At 46.1% G+C, this 17,514-nt stretch overlaps 1 protein-coding gene across 3 annotated transcripts in view; it reads right to left on the bottom strand.

Annotated features, from left to right (window-relative positions):
* The window catches only part of ZBTB40 (zinc finger and BTB domain containing 40), a 63,737-nt gene extending 58,207 nt beyond the window's left edge, over positions 1-5,530 (bottom strand). For all 3 annotated transcript variants that reach the window (XM_045858481.1, XM_045858478.1, XM_045858480.1), the window contains exon 1: positions 5,380-5,530. The gene's annotated coding sequence lies outside the window, so the exon portion shown is untranslated. The remainder of the gene's footprint in view (positions 1-5,379) is intronic.
* Positions 5,531-17,514: the final 11,984 nt, after the last annotated feature.

Here is a 17,514-nt window from a genome sequence, read left to right as displayed (position 1 = left end):
ATGTGTGCTGTCTGTGGGTGGGGGGTGGAAGGAGGGTGGTGGGCCCAGAGAAGGGCAAGAACATGGGAAGACCCCCAGGTTTCTGCCTTTGGCAACTCTGCGGAGCCGTTCACGGAGACCAGGGGCTGAGGAGAAGTACCAGACGGGGACGAATGGCGAGTCCAGGGCTGCCAGAGCCCCCGGCGGCATCCTGCGGAGTTAGTGGGGCCAAGGAGCCGAAGGAGTCCAGAAGGAGGCTCCGACCGGCAGGCGGCTCGCCCAGAGAGTGGAGAGACAGAAGGAACTGCGGGCTCCGACTGCTCCTGCAGTGCTCTCTCGGAGTCAGCACAGGATCTCTATTATTTGTCCCAGAACCAGACTCTGGGCCTTTGGCAGTGGCCAAGCATCCAAACACCCACAGACGTCGGGCAGACGTCAAACCTCCGATGTTTAAACGTACGCAACTAACTGTTAAGTATTGTGTGGGCCAACAAACTCTGCCCCACAGGAGTTTTCTCCTGAGGTGCCATTTTTACAAAATAGCCTAAGAAAAATTTAAAAGGTATTTCCTGCCTTTTATTTCCCTGCAAGTACTAATAAAATAAAAAAATCACATCTATGAATTGACTTTCGGAGAGGTCCCAGTAGAAGGGAGGTTCTGGGATAAGCTTGCTTTCAGAGGAAAGCCCTCTGCTCTCCGGCGCCTGGAGGGGCCCCGGACAGACGTGGAGCAGCCCCCCCCCCCCCCCCCGCCTCTGTCTCAGCCGCCTGGAGTCCGTCCCTCCCTCTCCTCCTCTTTCCCACTTAACGGCCCTCCCCAGACTCCGAGGAACTGAATCCATCTGTCAGGAGCTGATGCCTAGAGCCAAGAATCAGGCTTCTACGACGCTTCCCTCCACCTGTCGGAAGACACAAATACGGTGTCTCCTAACAAGGTTGCCAAAATGATCGCCCCCATTTCACCAGTCTCATGCAGAACAGGGGCACTCGAGGGCCTCGAAGGGATTTCTGAAGCACCTCATTGGGCAAATGTCTCTATTACAGACGACCATTCAGCTACGCTTAACCGCTTTGGGCAGGAAACGAGGCCTGGAAAGATAGTTTCAAAACTCTGAGATCAAGGCCACGCAACAGTAGAAAACTGTTTTCAGGCGGAGTCTCACTATTACTGTGATTTGGTGATGTGACGTTTCATTGTTGGCTCTGCAGCCTTTGAGGGGTCAAGGACCGAAATCTGATTAACGCAATGGGCTCTCTCCCCCCAGAAAAATAACATTCACAAAATTTCCAGGGGAAGTTCAAGGGTTCATGGATCCCAGATTAGATCCCTGCTTTAGGACCCGCTATGACACACTGACTTCATCTAAGGAAATGGAGCACCTGGTGTCATGATTTTGAGGGCCTGACAACACGATCTGGAGGCTAACGACACTGGGGAAGTGTAGTGCGCTAGCTTTCTTTCCTTACCCTTCCCTCCCACGACGGCTGCAGGAGCCTCAGAACTGTGTGCTCTCTGCAAATGAAATGCTGCACCCTCCGCACAGCTTCTTAAAAAGTAACAATCTCTTCTCTGAATTTAAATGTCCTTAATATTTACTTTTCCCTGACGTCGTTACAGCTTGCTTTCTCCACATGATCAAGATGATGACTTTAGAAGGCAAGCTATTGGAGACCCAGAAACCATATGTACCCATTCAATGTCCCTGTAGAAATCAAAGAGCTCACTCTCTTGAAGAGCTGAAAGAGGCTGAGGGGTCACTGCCTGCCCCGGGGGTGCCGGTACAGGCAGGGCTCCAGGAGGGTAATGTAAATACTCAGTATGAGGCAACAGGGCATTCCAATTTGTTTTTCAATCTATTTTATTTCCGTTCAAAGCACCGTTGCCAACAGATAGGCCAAGAAAACAAGCCACACTTTGGCTATACTTAGTCTTCCCCCAACCTCCACAAGTAGCTGAATATTGCCAAAGTGTGGCTCTTTTTCCCTGTGCTGCCTGTCTGCCGTGATGCTTTGAGCTGAAATAAAACAGACCGAAAAACAAATCAGTATGCCCTCGCTCTGCCTGCAGTTTTACATTATCCTTCAAAGCTAGTGTTACCACCTACTCTTTACTGCAGCCCAACAGACACAAATCACAGAGCAAAACTGCAATACTTTAAACGCCCGGGCCCACCCACACCTAAAATAGCAGTTTGGTTCGGGGCTTGTTGTTTAACATTGCATGGACGTGCCACTCCCTGTCCAGTTCTGCGCGCCATTTGCTGGGCTGGATTACATCTTCCGACGACATGTGCCATCTGGTTACTGGACACACTTTAAAGCAAAACCTGACATTGCTGATCTTACAGTTTGCTCGATTTATTACTGCCTCTGTAATTTTTCACGTTCATGAGCCCAAACATCATATTATTTTCACCTATTTAAAGAGTCTGCTACTTGCTTTAAAGCATTCAATGTCCTGCTTTGACTAGGCAGGACATTAAAAATAATGCAACGATATTTTGAAACTTTTAGAGGAAACCCCAAATCATTTGCAAACAGATTTTGAAATGACCACAAACTAGAATCTGAAGCCTATTATTTCCATAGAATGCCTTAACAAAATGCAAATACATGTAATGGAGGAACACAAATAGTTTTGAGCTTAAAACACTAAAATTATTTTTTTAATGCTCTGAATAGAAAGTTGTACAATTTGGTTGGAAAAAAATTACATCCTCACTAGAAAAGTTCAACTCTTAAAGACATGAAGAAAAAATAAGATCTGTTCCCCTTCCCGCTTCCCAAAGACAGAAATACACACGGTTACCTTCAATTTTGTCTGTAACACACTTCTGGATTTTTGTTATTATGAAGCATTTTAAATAAGTTTCCATTTGGGACCCAACTTGGTTAATTTCCTCTGACTGGAATTCAGCAACATATGTAACAAGAAAACTCCTAATGTGTTACATTTTCTAGAATCTAATCCACACAATATAGCTCTTTGAAAGGTACCACTGTCCACATCTGTCAGGTTGGACCACTGATCTGTAACTGGCCCTTGAGCCTGGTTCAGGGCCCGGGACTCAGCACACAGGACTGAACCACAGCACAGTCACCCACTTCTTCCAGCGCTCCAGCTTCTTGCCCCCTCCCAGGCTCCGAACCTGCTGAAAAGTTCTGCCTCCCCAATTCTCCCCCTTTCCCCTTCTTGCAGGACTGGATTCTTGTCACTCAACAAGTTTCAGCTTAAACCACCTCTCTTGCCTTCCAAGGACATCTTCATAAAAAGATGTCCTCTCAGGTTAGCATGGTCTTCTCCCCTTAACAGCAGTTGCCACAATTTGGAATAAACTTTGCTATTTCTTTACTGGCTCAGACACCATGTTGTAGGTCCGCCTTGCTCACTTGGTAAGCACAGGGTCTAAGCACAATGGTGCCTGGTTCACAGCAGGCACTCAAATATTTGCTCAAGAACAGCCTGGATTTGTTTATTTAGTATTTACCAGGTGACTGGTTGTGAGTACTGGCTAGCAGTGATACAAGAACAGGCAAAGTGTGGCTCTTGCCCTTGAGGCCCCAAGTTGGTAGAAAAGATAAATAAACGTTACGATACAGGGTGGTGAGTGTGATCAGTTTAGGTTCAGATCCAGCTCTCTTATGCATTTGCTATGTAACCCTGGACATCTCTCATCGCTGAGTCTCAAAGTCTTCATCTCTAAAATTAGAGTACCAGTGCTACCTATGTCATAGTGGTGGTGTGAAGATTACATGATGATCCATACAAATCAAGCACATAGTGTCAATCAGGCTCAAAGAGCTCTCTTGGCACACAGGAATCACTCAATAAATATTAACTACTAACTTATTATTATGATGCTGTGACAGCTGTATTTGAAATTATCCTTGTTTATTTGTATACCATCTGTCCAGCCTCTATAGAATTAAAATTCCGTGGAAGAACAAAGATCACATTGACCTTTCTCACCATTGCACTTCCAGAGATTTGAATCATTCCTAGTATACAGTAGGTGCTCAACAAATACTGAAGGATTCAAGAATGCATGCATGCAAGCATAGGGTTCTGAAAGCATTTGTTAAACTTGGGATGAATAGCTAGGTTTGGGAACTACTGCCAGACATGAAAGGCATCTAAATTAGAAAGTGGAGTGTGGCAGAAGTGTGATGATTTCGCCAAGTAGAGATCGATTTCACTTTGGGGTTATAATTAAACCTCCATAAACCACACAAAGATTGGATACAACTCTGAGGAAGAACCAACAGCCCCAGGTTGACAGACCTGAAAGATGACAGTGAGAAGTATGCCAAGGGTCACCAGGAAGGGGGCTTCCAGGGACTAGCTCAACTTGCCAGACTAATGATCTGGGCCACACCCTGAAACAGTTTAACCACTCAGAATCAAGAATTCCTCCTCTTAAATAGAAACATGGCCACCTGCTCATAAAGTGTTGTTAGCCCAAAAATGCTGCGTATGAATAAATTAACCACCTGACTTCTTGTAGAAGCCGGATGGATGGTATTATTGTTATTTAAAGTAGGGGAAACAATTCCCACTTTGAACAAATCATTAAGACCACAGGAGGTAATGGAAGTCAAGAGTGTTTTGTCAAAAAGCCCAGGTGCACAGGACAGTTGCGACTGGAGTTTCCCATTACATGGGAAGGCACCAGAGGAATCGCCGGACCGCACTGACCCAGTCTCCTTGTGCCTAGGGGAGGAGTCGGCACTCTTTCTGTGAAGGGCGTTATTTTCAGCTTCCCGGGCCCAGCAATCATTGCCGAGCAACACACTCAACTACCCTACTCTGTCCTAGTAGCAGGGAAGCAGCCACAGACTACATCAACAATGAGCACGGCTGTGTTCCAATAAAACTCCACTTATGGGCTCCGGAATTCGACTGCATATAACCATCGCAATTCAAAAATGTAAAAACCATTCTTAGTTCCCCGCAGACGAAATTGGGAGGGGGAGGTGAGGGGATGGATTTGGCCCAAGGCCAGACTGCCTTGTCTAGTGCAGGGACTTGGCGGGAGAGGGGGATGAGACTGCGAGTAACCGCAGCGAGAGGCCGAGAGGCCAAGAGGCCAACGATCCCACCACGCTGAGTAGCAGGAGGTGCGGGGCTAGGGCAGGCCCCGGGCGAAGAGAAGGCCCCACAGGGGGCAGTATCCCAGCCGCAGCCTTTCTCCTAGGGGGTCTAACGCCTAGCCTGCGCTCCGAGTGAAGGCCGCCCCTGGGAGTCCGCGTCCCAGGGCGAGGGACGGCTGGAACTGGGCAGAGCCCTGCGGTGTTCGCCACGCGGAAGGGTCTCTGTGATCCCCTCATTTGGGGCGCCTCCAGGGCCTCAGCTATAAAAAGGGTCTCCACGTGGAGTCCCAGCCCCGTTTCTATGGTTACCTGTTCAGCACCGATTCAAACTGCCGTTCTTTATTGACAGCGCCATAGAGAACACGAACACTCCTGCCCGAAGGGAACAATAAAGATTTCTCCATTCAACAGCACCAGAGACGCCACGAGGCGGCCATCTTGAGGCCAGCGCGGAAGGGACAGAAGTGGTAAGACAGAGGCCCGGCTTGCCCAGCGCACCGTAGTCACGTGCTAGGGGCGGGCCTCTAGGGGGAGGGACCTGCGTCACGCACGAGCTCTCCGCCAATGCCAGGACGCTGGGGCAAGCTGGCTGCTGGCCTCGCCTCTGACACCTGACCCTTAGTTTCCACTCCTTTTCTCACCCCACGCTCCCTTAGGAAAGTTCTAATCGAGTTACACTGTTTCTCTCTAAGGTAGCTCTGGAGTAAGGATCTTATTTCAAAGAATGGCAGGCAAGTAGACACAAAAAATTTCTCTTCATTTTTCCAAAACATCACGTTCACATGCAATGCGGAGATGTGACCCGAGGCTCGTACCCAGACGTATTCTCATTGGTAGAGAGGCTTGACACAGCTCAGACGTGATACGCTGACAGACCCGTATCGACCAATCATGGTGTCTTGAAGGCATTTTGGTCCCACCCCCCCTCCTCCCAGTTTTAGTATTTGGGGTTTCAAAGGGAAAGTATTCACAGCCTGTTCGTTTAGTCAATTTCTTACCTTGTCGCACACTATGCGTTCCACGTTGAAGCTCCTCTTGCCATCCTCACGTAAACAGATGAAGTGAGACCCAGACAGTGTCAGACTAATTAAATCATATCAGCGCGCTGACCCACTGAACTTCACTCTGTCACTCTGTCACTGACGTGCAGCCAATTTTGCTGTCACTGCCAGTCATGCCGCTCAGTTCCAGTTGTCTCAGTACAATGCCGAGTTCCCTCTGTGGTTACAGCTATTACCTCCACAGTGTCAATATTCAGTCGTTCTGAGAGCTGTCACTGTCAGCCTGAGTCCCACTCCATCACCATTGTTAGTCACAAATTCAATTCACCAGAGGAACTGCTTCATTGTTGCTGCCAATGGTCCATCATTTCTACTGTCACTGTCCGAAACGCTAACACTTTCAAAGACCACAAACTTCAAACAGTTCTGTACAACATAGCACTTGGACTGTGTGTCCAGCTGTCACCCTCTCGGTTGTCTTCACCATCATTGCCACTCACCTACTTTCACTGCCACCAATAGTTAGCAGGGCCCCACTGGGTTACGCAGCTGTCCTTGTTACTGCCCAATTAGTCACTTTCACTATTATGCTCACACATCACTGTCACATTCAGGGGCAGATTTACTGTGGCTGACATTCAGTCACTTTTGTAGTCACTGGAGTCACACACAGCTGTTGTGTCTCCTAGTCATTTATTTCCACTATCACTGCATTCTCCTCTAGTGAGAGCCCTCAATGTAGGGTCGCCAGATTTAGCAAACAACCCAACATCTACAAGGTTTCTTGGCGCATAGTAAGTGCTCAAGAAATATTTGTCAAATTAATAGATTGAAAAAACAGTATTACTCTAATGTACTGTAGATGGCTGTGGATGGTTTGAGGCTTATCAGTCTCAAACGACATGAATGACTTCGAGGCACAGTCTGCCCTCCCTCTTCTAACGTACCCAGGCTCTGCATCCTGTCAGGACTAAGAGAGGCAGCCGCTGTGCCTACACTGAGTCCCTGGCACCATGGTCACACAGAATAGGTTTTTTTAAAGTTTTTATTTCTTATTGCATCTCATGTTTTAAAACAAAACCATGTGTGTTGTAAAACATTTAGAAAACACAGGAAGGACTCCCTCCTTCTGAAGCATTGTTTTAGACGTAGAAAAGAATGCTATCGCCCAGTGCACCCCCACCCACTCTCACACAGTCAGTGGGGCAACGGCTACAATTTCTCCGTAATTGTTTTTGCATTATTACAAATTCCCATGGGAATGCCTTGCCTACAGTTCATGAAGAACAGCATAGGGCCCTGGACAGCAATGGCCCTGGCTTCAGGCTGGCCAGCGTATGGGAGAATAAGGAAACAGAGGCTGGACCCTTTAAGAGCCTCATGTCTTGGGAGATCTTCAAGGCTTTTAGAGAAAGAACTATTGCTTCCCAATCACCTGAAGGACCCAATCCTTGACCTTGAGGGGGAAGGTACTTGCAGACTTTTCACTTTTTCTACCTTGACAGAAAATGTTCCCAGGACAATGGTTGACGTGGGTCCAGCTAAACCATCCTTTCTGGAGTGACTATTGCACGCTAAGAACACTGGGGTGAAGAGAACATGGCCCCTCCCCTAGCAGGAAATAACAGCTGCTGCCACGCCTACAGCTGCTAACACCAGTCACCACTGATCTCGCTTGCACTCTCTGCCAGGTCCCACGCCGAGCTCTGAACCTCGATGATCTCATCTAATTCTCATAACCACCCAGCGAAGTAGGTAACATCATTACCCCCTTTCATGCAAGAGAAAACAGACTCAGAGAAAGTAAATGAGTTGCTCTAGGTAACACAGCTACTCCAGCAGAGGGGTTTAAACCTAGGAAGCCTGACTCCAGAGCCTTAGTTTGTTCCCCCAGAATGCCTTGTGGTTTTTACAAACTATGTTCACTGTATATAATTCACAGATTACAAAAAAACCCCTGCAAATAAGAAAGTTAAAAACAGAATCACCACTTAGCAGTAACATGCCATTATAGATGTACATTTCTCCGTCTCTGGGCAGATATATATAGGTGGGTACAGGGACAAACACTAAGGATAACGATGCCAGTTTCCCGCTAGTAAGCGCTGTGTGCTGGACACTTCTGAGTGCTTTCCATGAACTAACACATTTAATTAAACAGACACAATTTTATTAAAGTGAGCTCATTTAATATGTTCAGGGTTCACATCAGCAGCCAACCACCTGGTGATGTTTTTCTCCCCAAATCTGACTCTTTTCTCAGTCTTTGCTGTCTTCTCTCTGCCTTCCAATCAAATCTGAAGCCCAGAGTTCTTGGGCTGCAGAAGCAGAGTCTTTAAATAGCATCCTCTGCGCAGCTGCTGCCTGGTCAAATGTCTCTGCTGTTCCCCAGGGCTGCGGCGTTATTTGTAGAAGTAAATTTTGCTAGAGGCTTGACACATGCTTTTTATTTCTTACAGTAGGTATCTGGGCCTTGCATTCCTTTTCCTGGCTTTCTAAGTGTTAGAATTTCACTGCCCTTTTCTCCAATCCAATTGAAGCGTGGTCTTCAGATCTTGCCCAGTGGAGACTAGAGCGTCTCAGATGAGGATGCTGTTGAAATTTGCCAAATGAGTCAGAAAAGTCAGCTGCTTGCTCATCCATCTGGGATGAAAAAAGACAGAGCAGGAGGGAGATCGCCCTCCTCAGTCCAACAGGGCTGCCTGCCAGTGGGAGTCTGCAGCACTCCTGTGGGTCTGCCTCTACCCGTATCATATATTGCGAATAAATCCCTTGCCTCAGTTTCCCCCAAGACCAAAGGCGCTCTTGCGTTCAGAGTGATGGAATCAACATCTCCACGGAGATGGAGACTCCACCAAGCCTGCCTCTCCTCTCCAGGCCCCAGGTCAGTGCGGCCCACCCACCTTTCTCTACCTCGTGGCCCAGGTCAGACATGTGGAAGTTGCCCCTGACATTCCTGTTGCTCAGCCAGTCACCAAGGCTTGTGGACTTTACCTCTAAATATACTCTTTCCATTTCCGCAGGCAAAGTCCACATGACCTTTACCTTCCACCGCCTGTGATGTTCTCCTCGCGCCGCCTCTTTCGCTGTCCTTTCCTTTGTTCTGCAGACCGCACGCCAGCACAGTCTTTCATTTCTCTTAGAATCAACTTTGTGAAGGCGTAACAACGTCACGTACGAGGAAATGTACTCATTTAAAAAGTGGAGTTTTGGCCACTCTATATACCTGTGTAACGAATAGCATATGGAGATATAGAACATTTTATTTTTTAGAGCAGTATTAATTTCACAGCGAACCTGAGTTAGGCACAAAGATTTCTCATAGCCCCCAGGCCTTACCCATGCATAGCCTCCCCTACCATCAACTTCGCCCATCAGAATGATACATTTGTTACTCTTGCTGCACCTCCACTCACAGATCATTATCATTCGACATCCGTTGTTTACATTCGGGTGCACTCTAGGTGTTGTACAGTTTATGGGTTTGGACACACATGTAATGGCATGTATCCGCGCCCATAGCACCATACGGAATGTTTCACTGCTCTAAAATCCTCTGTGTTCTGCCTATTCATCCCTCCCTCCCCCCGGCCATAGGCAACCATTGATCTTCTGACTGTCTCCATCGTTTTTGCTTTTTTCTGGTGTCACATAGTTGCAATCACACAGTACGCAGCCTTTTCAGATTGGCCTGTTTCACGCAGGAATATGCATGTAAGTTTCCTCCATGTCTTTTCATAGCTTTATGGCTCATTTCTTTTCAGTGCTGAAAAAATATTCTGCAGTTTATCTATTCACCTCCTGAAGCATATTTTGGTTGCTTTTAAATTTTGGCAATTATACCGAGAGCTGCTATAAACATCTGGACGCAGGTTTTTGTATGGCCATGAGTTTGCAGTCCACTTGGGCGAAAACCAAGGAGCACCACTGCTGGATCGTATGGTAAGGGTGTGTTTATTTTATAAGAAACTGTTACTATCTTCCAAAGTGCCCTGCTACTCTGCTCTCTCACCAGCAATAAATAGGGACTCCTGTTGCTGCACATTTTCATCTGTAGCTGATGTTGTCGGCGTTTTGGATCTTGGCTGTTCTAATAGGCATGTTGTGGTGCATCTCATTGTCATTTTAATTTGCATTTCCCTGATGGCAGATTACGTGGAACAACTTTTCATACGCTTCCTCGCCATCTGTGTGTCTTTGGTAAGGTGTTTGTTAAAGTCTTTGGCTCATTTTTCAGTCAGGTTGTTTGCTTTCCTGTTGTTGCATTTTAAGAGTTCTTTGTGTAGTTTGGATCATAGTTCTTCATCAGATATGTGTCTGCAAATATTTTCTCCTGGCATGTAGCTTGTCTTCTCACAGTGCTCTGGACAGTGTCTTTCGCAGGGAAGAAAACTTTACTTTTAATGAGTCCAGCTTATCAATTCTGTGTTTCACAGAATGTGCCCTTGGTGTCGTGTCTAGAAAGTCATTGCCACACCCCAAAATCACCAAGATTTTCTTCTATATTAGTTTCTAGGCGTTGTATAGCTTCGTGCTTTACATTTAGATCTGTGGCTCATTTTGAGTCAATTTTGTGAAGGATGGAAGGTCTGTGTCTATATTCATTTTTTTTTTTCTGTGTGTGGATGTCCAGTTGCTCCAGAACCATTTGTTGAAAAGCTGCCTTTGCTCCATTGTATGGCCTTTCCTCCTTTTGTCAAAAACCAGTTGACTTTACTGGCGTGGGTCTGTTTCCGGGCTCCATATTCCATTTGAACGATCTGCTCTTTTGCCAGCACCACAGTCCAGACTGCAGTGGCCTCGGGGTAAATCTCAGAGTTGAGTGGTATCCGCCCACCAGCTGTTCTTCAATATTGTGTTGCCTATCCTGGGTCTTCTGCTTCTACCAATACACTTTAAAATCAGTTTGTCAAAACCCATGAACTAACTTGCTAGGATTTGCATTGGGATTGCACTGAATCTGCGGCAAGTTGGGAAGAAGCAACATCTTGGCAATATGGCGCCTTCCTGTCCACGAACCCGGAATGTCCCTGCAGTCACTTAGTTCGATCATTTCTTCCATCGGAGCTTACAGTTCTCCTCACGTGGATCTGGCACACAGTCAGTTAGGTTTCACTCAAGTATTTGTTTGGGGGCGTTGCTGATGGAAATGACATTGTGTTTTGAATTTCGAAACTTGTCTTTGGTGATATGTGGGCAAGTGCTTGACTTTTGTATATTAACCTTGGATCCCGCAACCTTGCTGTAATCCCTTATTAGGAAGTTTTTTGTTGAGTCAGAATTTCTCAGTGGACAATCACGTCACCTGTAAAAAATAAACAGAGTTTAATATTTTTTCTTCCCAATCAGTGTACCTTTTATTTCCTCTTCTTATCTTATTGCCTCACCTAGGAATTCCACTCTGCTGGTGCCAAGCACTGGGGAGAGGTGACACCCTTGCCCCGAACCTGATCCTAGTGGGCGAGTTTCACGTTTCTCGTCGGGAAGTACAGCGTCAGCTGCATTTTGCAGGTGTTCCTCATCCGTTTGAGGACTTTCCCTCTGTTCCCAGTTTGCTGCTGAGAGCTTTTATCGTGGATGGGTGTTGGACTGTGGCACACGCATTTCCTGCATCTCTCGTTATCATCACGTGGTTTTTCTTCTTCAGTTTGGTGATTCAGTTCAGTGGCAGATTACATGTACGGATTTTTGAAAATTAGCCGGTCCTGTACATGTCTCGGTGCACAATTCTTTTCACGCATCGTTGGATTTGACTTGCTCATGTTTCGTTTAGAGGCTTTTGTATCTACGTTCATGAGAGATATCGGTTTGTGGTTTTCTTCTCTCGGAATTTCTTTGGTGTTTTTGGTATCAGCGTAACGCTGGCCTCAAAGAACAAGTTAGGAAGCAGTTCCTCTGCTTTTACGGTCTGGAAGAGATTGGAGATACCTGATACAAATTTCCTCCCTGAATATTTGGGAGAATTCATCAGCAAAATCATCTGGACCTCGTGCTTTCTATTTTAAGCCATTAATTATTGAATTAATTTCTTTCATAGATACAGGGCCAATTCAGATAGTCTAACCTTGTGTGGATTTTGGCAGATGGACTTTCAAGGGGTTGGTCCATTCCATCGAAGTTACTGGATTTGCGGGCGTAAAGTTGTTCAGAGTGCTCCGTGGTCCTGGGGATCCAGTGACGCCCCCGCCTTCATCTCCAGCAGGAATGCCCTGTGTCCTCTCTTTCCCCCCAACCGGTGCATTTAGACACAGAGTCAAGGTGATCACTGATACCCTTGGATGACTACCTTTTATGTGTACCACCGTCTCCTGTGTGCCGCCCTTTGCTCCTGACCTCACCTGCCACACTTCTCCATCCCCCTGTGGTTTTCAGTGAGCATGCGATACGACTGCATTCGCTCTCTGTTCTTAGCATACCAGTCATACTTCTCACGTTTTTAGCAGTTGCCTTAGGTTTTGCAATATACATTGACAGCAAATCCAAGTCCACTTTCAAATAAAACTCTACAACTTCCCAGGTAGTGCGAGCCCCTTATAATAACAAACTGTCCTCCCTATTGTCCCTGCATCACTGCTATCACGTGCTTCCTCATCCGTAATTATGCGTAAGAATATATATATGCATATACATAACCAATACCTTGTTGCTGTTAGTATTGTGAATGAACTATGATCTGTTGAATCAATTAAGATGAAAAATCAAAGTTTTTCTTTTACCTTCACTTATTCCTTCTCCAATGCTCTTCCTTTCTTTATGTAGACCCGATTTTCTGACCTATATAATTTTTGTTTTTTCTAAAAAACTTCTTTTAACGTTTCTGGCAAGGCAGTTCTAGTGGTAACCAATTCCTTACATTTTTACTTGTCTGAGAAAGTCTATTTTTCCTTCACTTTCAGAGGATAATTTTACAGGCTACATAATTCTAGCTTGATTTATTTTTTCTGTTAACACTCTAAATATTTCACCGCACTCTTTTCTTGCTTGCATGGTTTCTGAGAAGTCAGATATAATTCTTATCTTTGCTCCTCTACAAGGAAGGTAGTCCCCTCTCCCCTTATTCCCTTCAAATTTTTTTCTTTACCTTTGATTTCTGGTGTTTAAATATGATATGCCTAGGTACGTTCCTGGGGTCTCGTTGTTGCCTTTTTTTTCCTCTTTGCTTTTCGGTTTTAGAGCTTTCTGTTGAGATACCCTCCAGTTCAGAAATCCTTTCCCCAAATCTCTTCCAGTCTACTGATCTGCCCTCACCGGCATTCTTCATTCCCATCACGGGGTTTTTGATCTCCGGCATTTCTTGCTTATGGTTTCCACCCCCGTGTACATTGCCCACCTGTTGCTGCAGGCCGTCTGCCGCATAACCCACATGCCAGTCATCGTTGCTTGAGATTCCTGGTCTGACAACTCCGACATCCCTGCCACACCTGCGTCGGATGCCTGCTTGTCTCTTCAAGCTGTGCTTTTTGCCTTTTAGTAGGCCCTGCAATTTTTCGTTGAAGGGTGGACAGGATGTTCTGGATAAAAGGGACTGCTGCAAAGTATGCCTTTAGTGATGGGCAGTAAGGTGCAGAGGGAAGGAAAGCTTTTATAGTCCTATGATTACGTTTCAGCTTTTTAGTGAGCTGTGTCTCCGAACTGTGACCTTCACAAATGCTTCTCATTCCCTCAACGCCCTTAGGTGAAACAGGGCCGGTAGACGGGGCTGGGGTTGGGCGCTTCTCTCCCCCCCAGGTCAGTCATGCTGCTGCGATAAGATAAAACCGACTGGAGCAGGTCAGACTTGTTCCTTAGCTTCTCCTGAGGGCAGACCTTATTCTTAAGGACAGAATGTGCTGGTATATTTCGAAATGGTTCCTCCCCCCTCCCTCTGCCAGAAGCACTCGGATATGGACCTCCAAGAGCTGAAACTCACAGAGGCGTGCCCCCAGCAGCACCGATGATGGGTCCCTCCGGAGTTTTTACCCCTCACACTTGTCCACACTGAGCCTCTTCAGTTTGGGGGGCAGCAGTTTGCAGTGTGGTCTCACTTCGCGGTTAGATCTAAGAAGAGGTGTTGATTTTTGTTTGTTTAGCTTTTGACTTGTCAGTATGGAGCAGTGACTTCTAATCTTATGTGCAGGACCAGAAACCAGAAGTCTTATCCCAGAACATTTTCATCACCTGAAAAAGTTTTCCCAAGTCCCTTCCCTGTTCACCTGCCTCCATACCCAGCTACCCATCAACCACAGATCCACTTTGTCTCAGTATAGGTGACTTCTGTCTGTTCTAGAATTTTATAAGTTAAAATCATGTCATATGTTGTATTTTGTAGCTATAGCAGAAATAGAAATCTTCATTTAATTTTCAAGCTATCAGAATAAAACTAAAAAAAACTACAGAAAATCCTATAAAAGAGTTTTGCTTTAGGCTGCAAATAATAAAAAATAAATCTGTTGAAACCAATTGTAAGAATGAGAAATTTGCCCTGGCTGGCATAGCTCAGAGGATTGAGCATGGGCTGTGAACCAAAGCATGGCAGGTTCGATTCCCAGTCAGGGCACATGCCTGGGTGGCAGGCCACAGCCCCCAGCGACCACACATTAATGTTTCTCTCTCTCTCTCTCTCTCTCTCTCTCTCTCTCTCTCTCTCTCTCCCTTCCTTCCCTCTCTAAAAATAAATAAATAAAATCTTTTAAAAATCATTAAAAAAAAAGAAATGTAGTTTGAAAAAAAAATGAGAAATTTATTATCTTTTAAACGAGGAGCCCCAAAGTAGGATAGTGTGGGAACACCTAACTGCACCGCCAGTGAGTCACCAAAGTCAAGTTTCTTTGCATCTTCCTACCTTCCCACCCTCGGTGTGTCACCCTCATCCACAGCCCATCTGCCCCCCTGGACACCGAGCAGCTAAGCTGTAGGCGCCTCGGGCTTCCCACTGTCACAACTACCTTCATAGGCAACATGTTTCTTTCTGTGTTTCCCATTTTGTCAGGAAAAAAAAAACCTCTCCCCAGAGTCCCTCATTCCCTACTATACACTCACCTGCCTCTCCACACCATACATTCCCATGTAAGCCCATCGCCGACAGGGAAAAGGAGACCTCTGTGCTTGTCTTAGGCCAAGCCCGGTCACTCTGCAACTCACTCGCAAAGCCTGGGGCGGGCTGCACCCTTGTGCAGTGCCCGGCCGAGGGGAGGGAAATGGGGAGATGATGGGTAGGGAGGCAGTCAACAGTGTCTGCCGTGGTCACGAACAACTTTGTAGGAAAACAACTGAAAACCAAAGAAAAATGTCTACGTTCTTGCAAAAATCTGAAATGCCCAAACTGGCATAAGAATAAAAATATTTAAAACAGTCATCCATCCAGTCGTTCAGGAAATAATGAAGTGCCCAGGCACCACTGAGAAAACACGGTCAATGAGCACCACCCCCGTCGCCCCTCCCCCACCCCGTCTTCCAGTGAAAAAGTCACCAGGCCAGGGCAGCTTGGTGAGCAAATTCCAAGGAATGTTTAAAGAACAGTTCGTTCTATACTAGTCAGGTTTCCCCAGAGAAGAGGGGAGGGAAAGCTGCCTGGCCAATGGATGTATGATTCCAGTTAAACCTGGATAGTGTAACCAGCTATGGAGAGTGTGAGAAAAGATCATTATAGTCCAGTTTTACTTATAATTATAGATGAAAAATTCCTAATTCAAAAAACCCCCAGTAGCATTTAGTTTAGGGATATACAGATGCCTTAGCATTAGATAAATCTATTAAAGGGTTAAAAAGTAAATCTAAAAACGATAATATTTCAATAGAGCCCTGGCTGGTATGGCTCAGTGGATTGAGTGCCATCCTGCAAACCAAAAGGTTGCAGGTTCGATTCCCGGTCAGGGCACATAGCTGGGTTGTGGTCCAGGGTCCCCAGCTGGGGGCATGTGAGAGGCAACCAATCAATGTATCTCTCGCACATTAATGTTTCTCTCCCTTCTTTTTCCCTCCCTTCCCCCTCTCTAAAAAGTAAATAAAATCTTTTAAACAATATTTCAATAGGTACAGGAAAACCATATATTTGTGATTAAAGTAATTTTCTTCACCTGATAAAATTAGTAAAACCCTGCAACAGACATCATATTTAATTTTTAAATGTAAATTTCCCATTAGTATGGAAACCAGACAAGTACACTTTCCAACACCACTGCTGTTCAGTGTAGCACCGGGAACCTAGCGTACGGTAGAGACGACAGTCCAACTCAGCGAGGAAAGAACAGATTATTCAAGTCGGGGGGGCGGGGGGGGAATCGGCTCACAGTGCAGAGAAAGTGAAGTGGCCTCCTCTCACACACTACTCAGAAAAAAACAAGTCAAGCCATGGCAATTGTCACCTAGGAATATTAAATATATATAATACCATATGCTGTTCATATGAATGCGTACGTATGTATTTAAAGTGTAAGCATGTAAGTTACAAGTATAAATAAAATGGCCAGAGAACCTAAGGGGAAAGTGGAATGAGACTAGCAGTGGAAGATGAACAGAAAAAAAAAATTCGGAAAATAAAAATAAATAATAAATGTATGCCGACCTAGGGCAAGACGGAAGCTCCTTTAAAGTGTAGGCCTGGGCTTGATTCATCTTTCAAGCCACAAAACACCTGGTTTTACAAATAATCGGGCGCCCCGCCCTGTTACTGGACTGCCCTGCGGACGATTCCCTGAACAGAAAGGCGCCGAGTCTGATGTGCTGAAACCGGGGGCCTGTGGGACGACTCACGGGAATATTTTCCTCTCCGGGGCCAGCACCACGTGCCTGCCACTGTCTCATCCCGTCAAGCGGTGCCTCGCAATCTCAAGTCATTTCTCCTGAGGCTCTCGTCATCGCAGGGGGTGGGTTGTTTGTTTCTCAGCCGGCACCGAGTTTCTAACGCGCCCCTCTCCCTGCAGGTTTGAGCCAGCTGTGATCAAGAAGGCACTTAAGTTTTCAATGAGAACAGAGGCCGATTAACTAAAGGTTTGCTTTCCATGCTGAGTGTATTTCTGTTCACCTTTCACATGATGTGCCTGCAAAAAGGCTTTGTTTTGTTTTAGTCGATTGACAGTGAGGCCGAGGGACTGGATGAAATGTAATTTCCCCTCTTTGCAGCTGTTTCCAAGGGTGGAAACCTCTTCCTTCGGATAATCCACACGGCTTCGCTCAGGTGTCTGTTCCAAGGTCGTTTTGGAGAGAGGTTTCCCTACTTATTTTTTTTTTAAGATTTTATTTATTTATTTTTAGAGAGGGAATGGAGGGAGAGAGAGAGAGAGAAACATCAATGTGTGGTTGCTGGGGGTCATGGCCTGCAACCCAGGCATGTGCCCTGACTGGGAATAGAACCTGTGATGCTTTGGTTCGCAGCCCGTGCTCTATCCACTGAGCTACGCCAGCCAGGGCAGGTTTCCCTACTTATAGCAGCATCTCCATTGTTCCCTCCCTCCTTTATTCCACT

The sequence above is a fragment of the Phyllostomus hastatus genome, unplaced genomic scaffold (assembly GCF_019186645.2).
Source record: "Phyllostomus hastatus isolate PE091 unplaced genomic scaffold, TTU_PhHast_1.1 phas_scaffold_182, whole genome shotgun sequence".
NCBI classification, from domain to species: Eukaryota; Metazoa; Chordata; class Mammalia; order Chiroptera; family Phyllostomidae; genus Phyllostomus; species Phyllostomus hastatus.
This window is presented reverse-complemented; position numbering and strand designations above follow the sequence as displayed.